Below are 7,825 nucleotides of genomic sequence, written 5' to 3'. Positions count from 1 at the left end.
CCGCCACCTCTGCTTGCTTCTAAGTGACTCCTCACACCAAATCAACCCATTTTTATAGGACTAAATCAGACGCAGCAGCGCTTTACAGCCTCGACTTTCTTAGTAATCAGATGGTGTTTACCTCCTTAGCTCCTCACAATTGCACCACATCACAACTCATAAGCCATACAACTCCTCAAAACACTTCATAATCACTCCATCATAACACCTAAGCATTTCTCTAAGCGTGGTAATAATGAAAGTATTCGGTTTCAAGACCGTTATCCTTAATTTTTTTTTTTTTTTTTCTTCTTTACGGACTGGCACCTCAGTGGACGTTTTTTTCGTTTGTTTGCCCTGAGTTAGGGCCTATCTTATATATATATATATATATATATATATATATATATATATATATATATATATATATATATATATATATATATATATATATATATATATATATATATATATATATATATATATATATATATATATATATATATATATATATATATATATATATATATATATATATATATATATATATATATATATAAAAGAGGTTATATCTAAGTTATGTTGTTAGGAAGCGGTGCTTGTTACTGTTCGCATTTAGTCAGGAGTTGGTAAATCACAATTCATGACGTGAACTGCGCGTGGCGCCCTGAGGCACCTTCACCAGGTGCGGGTGAAGCATCAGATTTTCCTGGATGGGAAGAGAGTTATGGAACTTACGTGTCTGTGAAAAGAAAGAACCTGCATGAACCACTTACTGAGGGGGTGAAATGGATAGTGCTTGACAAAGGATGCGCTCTAGATACTCGGAGCGTGACATTTATAAAACACAAATAGCGACACTCATAAATAAAAAAAGAAAAAAAAATGTAGTTTTATGTAAATAATTCTGCCACGTCAAAATTTAAATAGAAAATGGACCATGTAATTATCTAATACATAAGGTTTCCATACACTTCTCTAGTTATGAATAACTCTTCTTGCTTTCTTCTTCCTGAACTGGCACCTTCAGTGGGCCTTTTTTTTTTTCTACTTTTTTTTTTTTTTGTAGCCCTAAGGTCCGTTACCCCCTCACCCCCTCATCAACACAAGTCCTAAGCGTTCGCCTTACACGCTTATAAGTACACGAATAGAAATATATCAGTGCCTAATACATTTTCCATAGTAAATAATTAAGTAAGCAGCATTCCTCACCTCCTTGCGGTCGTCTGGCTTCGTGAAGGGCGAGGGCGTGAGGGAGAGGTACTGCAGGTTCTCTGGTGTGCTGGCTTCCCACGTGAAGCCCAGAGAGCTATCAGGGGTTGGGTTCCTGGTGGGAAATAACGAAAAATTTTAATTATAATGATGAGTAATAAAAGACAGTCTACTGTAATACAAAGATTTATTATTATTGCAATGATGAGTGATACAAAAATAAACTATTGCTGCAATGATGAGTAATACAAAAAGTAATTATTGGAGTGTGGTGGTGAGAAATAGCAGGATAAAGCAGATATTTTTCTCTAACTTTTCAACACCATCAAAACATTGTAGAAATAAAGATCCCCTGCTTAATTCTGTTCTCTCACCACTGCCTACCACCACCAACTCCAACTCACTTGTCTAATCTATGCAGTAAAGAGGTAATTTTTGCAGTGATATGTAGTACACGGGCAAACTATCATTGTTGTTGGTGTCACCGTGTCACAGTGAATTGATGGAAGCATTGATAAGTCTTACCTGACATCAGCACTTCCTGAAGAGCCTCTAATGCAGCAATGGTACAATGATAAGCCTTACTTTTATCATCTTATCCTCTAAAACTATCAGTCTCCTCCACAAAAGGGTCCCGCCTTCCATCTCAGTAAAGTTAGTGCACTGATAAGCAATACTTAATCATCTTGCCCACTCCAAAGCTCTCAGAGTCCTCCATAAAGACTTCTGAAATCAGGACCTCTGCCCTCCATCTCACCCTGTGGCAGCAAAGTTGGTCCACAGAGTCGTGATGATGTCCCTGAGGGTGAGGTCGTCGGGCAGCTTTAAGTCCTTGGGGCGCTGTGGGGGTGCTGTTCGTGGCGACAAGAGAGGGCCGCCGCGGAACAAGTAGTACAGATCGTCTACGTGACTCACCCCTGTCAGAATTGACGATCAGAAACCGATTAAAAATTCCTGGAGAAAACCAGTTAAGGGAAGAAAACTGGGAGGAAGATAGAGAAGGAGATGGAGCGGAGGAATTGCTTTAGAACTGCAAACAATAGCAGTCACAGAGGAAGATTCAAGGGACAGAAACAACAGGACAAGGCTCGTACATCGCGCCAACCACTCACTCGAGGGAAACACCGAACGGAAAAGATAAGAAAAGGAAGATGTGATTCACTCATGTCAGAACAAAACAACATAAGAAAGTAAGGGAAGCTGCAAGAAGCTGTCAGGCCTACACGTGGCACTCCCCACATGAAACATACTGCCTACCTCCTTTCATTATCCTCAGCCTCAAATTTGGCCACTCCTCTTTTAAAGCTCCGTAGTGACTCATGGCACACATCACAGTGACTCATGGCACACTTCACAGTGACTCATGGCACACATCACAGTGACTCATGGCACACTTCACAGTGACTCATGGCACACATCACAGTGACTCATGGCACACATCACAGTGACTCATGGCACACATCACAGTGACTCATGGCACACATCACAGTGACTCATGGCACACATCACAGTGACTCATGGCACACATCACAGTGACTCATGGCACACATCACAGTGACTCATGGCACACATCACAGTGACTCATGGCACACATCACAGAGACTCATGGCACACATCACAGTGACTCATGGCACACTTCACAGTGACTCATGGCACACATCACAGTGACTCATGGCACACATCACAGAGACTCATGGCACACATCACAGTGACTCATGGCACACATCACAGTGACTCATGGCACACATCACAGAGACTCATGGCACACATCACAGTGACTCATGGCACACATCACAGAGACTCATGGCACACATCACAGTGACTCATGGCACACATCACAGAGACTCATGGCACACATCACAGTGACTCATGGCACACATCACAGTGACTCATGGTACACATCACAGTGACTCATGGCACACATCACAGTGACTCATGGCACACTTCACAGTGACTCATGGCACACTTCACAGTGACTCGGACACAGCTGTGTTTTAGTTTTTCAACAAGATTATATCTCAGACCACAAATTATGTATAAATAAATTAAAATGTTAAGTAATGATGAAAAGGGATGCAGTGCTATTACTAATAAAAATGATGGCAGCGATGAGATGGTGGTGATGGCAATAATGACTGGAATTTGTCGTGATGCAGGATATTAATAGTATAGGATAAGAGTTATTGGTAGTGGTAGTGGTGATGGTAAGAAGGCTGGTGATAGTTGCTACGTATAGCGGTGGTGGCGACAGCGCTGGTGATAACATCAGGAGTGGTAGTGGCTATGCCAAGCACCTTCTGTTTTTATGAGTATTTAAGTCGAGAACCACCCTTGATGTCTATAAAATCTCTAAGTTATTCATTGCCTTGAAGTGACATAGGGGATATGATGTTACAAGCAAAATTCTTTGGGTCAATTATCAGGATCTGTTATGTAAGAGTGGCTCCAAGCAAGGGCAATAAAAGGGCAGAAAAAAAGCCCACTAAAGGTGCCAGTCCCCAGTTACTTTGCCAGTGTTCTTAAAACATCTGCCTAAACATTCGTCACTGAACTGACCGCCTCGTGTCAGTGTTGACGCCGCGGTGCCTCGGGCAGGTTGTGGGCCAGGCATTGCTTACACTTGTTGTCGCAGGAAGGGCAGATCAGTTGGCCGAAGGAGAGCTGGGCGTAGTGCTGCAGCTCGTAGCGGTAAATCTTCCCTGCGTGGTGGGCGGAGATGCGGTCATGAGGCACGGCGAAGTAGTGGTCAGTGAACATCTGTCAAAATTATATATAATAAGACTAGTAAGAATAATAACTAAGAGTTATTTTTGTTATTTTCAATAATAATAACTTATTATTATGTCTTCATCATTTTTTTAAATAATATATTATTATTATTTTGATAACTAAAAGAATTAGAACGTTCACACCATCAACTACTACTACTACTACTACTACTACTACTACGAACATGAGATAATAAGGGAAACGGCAAGAATACATCAGGTCAACACGTGACAGTCCCTGAATGCAACATGCTTGTTCATCTCCACCTATCATCTTCATACGTGAATCTAGTTTTTAAAGCTCCCTCATAATTCATCACTAATCACTAACAATTACGGTTACAAGGCTTTTTCACAGCAGAATGATCACGGAAAAGTTCACCGTACAGAACACCAGCTGGCAGTTCTGTATGTTTAAGATGTAACATAGGCGCAAATTTAAGAATGAACAGTGAAAACACTGCCGGCATCCTCTTGTCTCAAGTGTTAAGGTGTAACATCCCCTCACGTAGAGCCGTGTCTTCTCATCCTTATGTCGTATATGTAAACAAGTAATTTTCACATTGCAAATACATCCAAAGTTTACGGAACATGTGCAGCAAAAAACAGGCTTAGGCTCCAGTGTTGGTGCTCACCCTCATGAAGTCGTCAGCGTGCGCCTCGGTGACGTGCGTGGTGCCCAAGTAGTGGAGGTACAGCTGGCGGGCTACAGCCTCCGGGTCCTCGCTCCTGCCCTCAAGCTGAAGGGACGCAGACCCGGCCATGCTAAAATTGTACTGTAGCTCCTCCAGTAACTGTTTCTTTGCCAATGCAGCTGGAAAAAAAAAAATCTTCAAAACAATAGATTTTGAAGGTAATTATTCCCTCAGACATTTTAGTTAGTGAAGCATGATTTTTAACCACGTAAGTTGGGTGATAATTACGCAAGGCGAAAAGAGCCCCGTCGTCTTTGGTAATGCCTGATATGATGTCCACCTGGGTGTTGCATCCCTCACTTATCAGCTGGGCAGGGTGACGCGGCAGGAAACGGCCGTCCACTCAGGGCGTGAAGGTGAGCGGCAGCACGCCCCATCTCTGTACAAATTAAATGGCCTCAGAACTGTAATTTGAATATATCCACAATTGAATGTTCAAGTTAAATGAGCAAGTAGTCCTGACACCTGGCACAGTGAGTGCCACTCACTCTGGAGCTTTCGTAACGAGGAAAGAGAGCCTTTGCATCCAGCCCCTGCAGGCACAGAAGGAGCGTGTTGCTGCCCTGGTCTGTGGGACACCCAAGGCTGCCGCCCACTTCAATTGCCTCCTTGCGAGGATTATTGTTGATAGTCAAGGACGTCAGTGCTGTTCCAGACTGCATGATAGCACTGGAGAAAAGATCTGTCAAAACAATACAACTTGTCTCATTACATACAAATATGTGAACAAATGGATATACAAGGTTGAAATTATATATATATATATATATATATATATATATATATATATATATATATATATATATATATATATATATATATATATATATATATATATATATATATATATATTGTGTGTGTGTGTGTATAAACAAAGGTGATGAGAACGAATGTGAAGTCCAAAAGGAGTCCTACCTTGAACTTCCGGGACGAACATGAGGAGGTGGGCGGCGGCGCTGCCGGCACTCTCACCGAAGATGGTGACCCGCATGTTGTCTCCGCCAAAGAGGTGAATGTTGGTCTTCACCCACCGGAGCGCCAGGGTCTGGTCCTTGAGGCCCAAGTTCGCAGGCATCGCCAAGTCCTCGGTAGACAGGAAGCCTGTACAGTGAGAGAGAAGCAGTGAGAAGAGCAGTACGCAGGCCGCGCCGCGTGTGAGAGAAGTCACCACCTCGCCACACACCACCCACCCAGGACACCCAGCCGATACTGCACCACCACCAGCACGATGTCGTGGTCCAGGAGGACGTGAGGAGGGTACTCCTGGGCACTGCCATGGGTGAACCTTCCTCCGTGAAGCCAAACCATCACCGGGAAGCTAGCGTCTCCATTAATCTGTGATAAGATTGGTACTATTACACACACACACACACACACACACACACACACACACACACAGAGAGAGAGAGAGAGAGAGAGAGAGAGAGAGAGAGAGAGAGAGAGAGAGAGAGAGAGAGAGAGAGAGAGAGAGAGAGAGAGAGAGAGAGATGACTAAAAGGGGATGTAAAATATTCCTTACAAAAGATTAAAGTTTTAAATTTTACATTCGTTAGAAAAGCTTAGATTAAGAGGTATAACAAGAACAATTTAAACAAAATCCTTAGTGTTAGTAATCAGGATAGGACTACAACTAATAAATAAAAAAAAAGGGAAGAAATTGGTTCTCAGATAGAGTGGTAGATGACTGGAATATATGCAGTAATCAGCCTACTAGTACCGAGTCACCTGGGTGCTTTAAAAAAGGATTAGTTAAATTTACTGATCGGGAAGGCAGGTGGACACAGGTTTTAGACAAGGACTGTCACCTAGTACGTGTAGGCCTACTTTCTTCTCCCAGCTTCCCTTATGCTCTTAGGCTAACATGTCACAGATTAAAGCAGTCTCTCCGGGGTTCTCCGCCTCACCTTGGGCACAAACACGTTGAGGTACAGGCAATCCTCCTCACCCAGCACTTCCTTTATTCCGACTTTCTCTGCTGCGGAGAAATACTGGATGCACGGCTGGGCGGGAATGGAGGCTTCCCCCATGGCCCCCCAGTCTGGGAAGGGCTCGGGATCCTGGAAGAAAGGACACACTACCTTCCAGTATTTTCCCACCCTCATTTTACAGTCTCACTCTGATGAAGTCAAGTGCTTTCATTACTCCGCAAATTTTCACCGTCTGCCGGCCTACCTTGAATCGCAGCCTCCCCAGTGGTGGCCGAGCGTAGGGAATGCCGTAGAATGACGAAAAGTCTCGGCCCTTCACCGATTCCTCCACAATGCCTGAGACGCGGCCATCCCTGGTATCAACGAATGGCACATCAGCAGCAGTCGCCACCAGCACCACCACCACCACCACCAGCGTCGCCACCAGAGCCGCACCACGCGCCATCCCTCTCTATTCTGCTGCTGTGAGATACAAGCGAGAGGAAGAGTATAGGAACAACTAAAATCAGTATTAGTGGCTTTTTATTTTGTCTGTATATTTTCTGTTGTGATTTTTTTCAAAACAAAATGTTTCCTCACACTGGGCAGCACTGTGACGCCAAAGATGGGTGCATAAAGGAAGCAAAGCGGCAACTGAACATCATAGGAAATACACAAAGCAGTCTTTTCAACGAGTAAAATAGAAGTGAAGCCACACGATGCTACGCTAAGTTTCCCGTCCATAGGGGGATGTTCAGCTTCTTAACTCCGAGACCACAGAACACTAAGTTAGATCTTGTTAAGTCCAGCTTGATTGTCATCAACACAGGGGTTCCCCAGGAATGTCACGTGCCATGTCTTAGTCTTCATACAGATAACTGTAGGAGCTGCATTGTCTCACTAACGCGTTTTTTTGACAAAACACACATGGTAATTTCATACCAGCCACAAAAGTAAACTCATATTTGTACATCAGTCCACACACACACACACACACACACACACACACACACACACACACACACACACACACACACACACACAGATAAGCGCGCACAAATGCTTCGTTCCTTAACAAAAGAAATATAAGATTATCTGCACTGCGTTGCAGAACTTACAATGCTCCCTCAGTGCTGAGAGTCGGGTTGTTTAGTGCGCGGGCCGGGTGACAGACTGACGCACATGCTCCGTGACGCTCCTTTTATATGAGAGCTTGATCACTCGAGTAGATTTAAAGGAACATGATGAACGAGAGTTGTCAGTT

General features: G+C 43.6%; 1 pseudogene; it reads right to left on the bottom strand.

Annotated features, from left to right (window-relative positions):
- Window positions 1-551: 551 nt before the first annotated feature.
- LOC135109517 (juvenile hormone esterase-like) lies at window positions 552-7,536 on the bottom strand (annotated as a pseudogene).
- Window positions 7,537-7,825: the final 289 nt, after the last annotated feature.

Source organism: Scylla paramamosain, chromosome 19 (genome assembly GCF_035594125.1).
Source record: "Scylla paramamosain isolate STU-SP2022 chromosome 19, ASM3559412v1, whole genome shotgun sequence".
Classification (NCBI taxonomy): Eukaryota; Metazoa; Arthropoda; class Malacostraca; order Decapoda; family Portunidae; genus Scylla; species Scylla paramamosain.
This window is presented reverse-complemented; position numbering and strand designations above follow the sequence as displayed.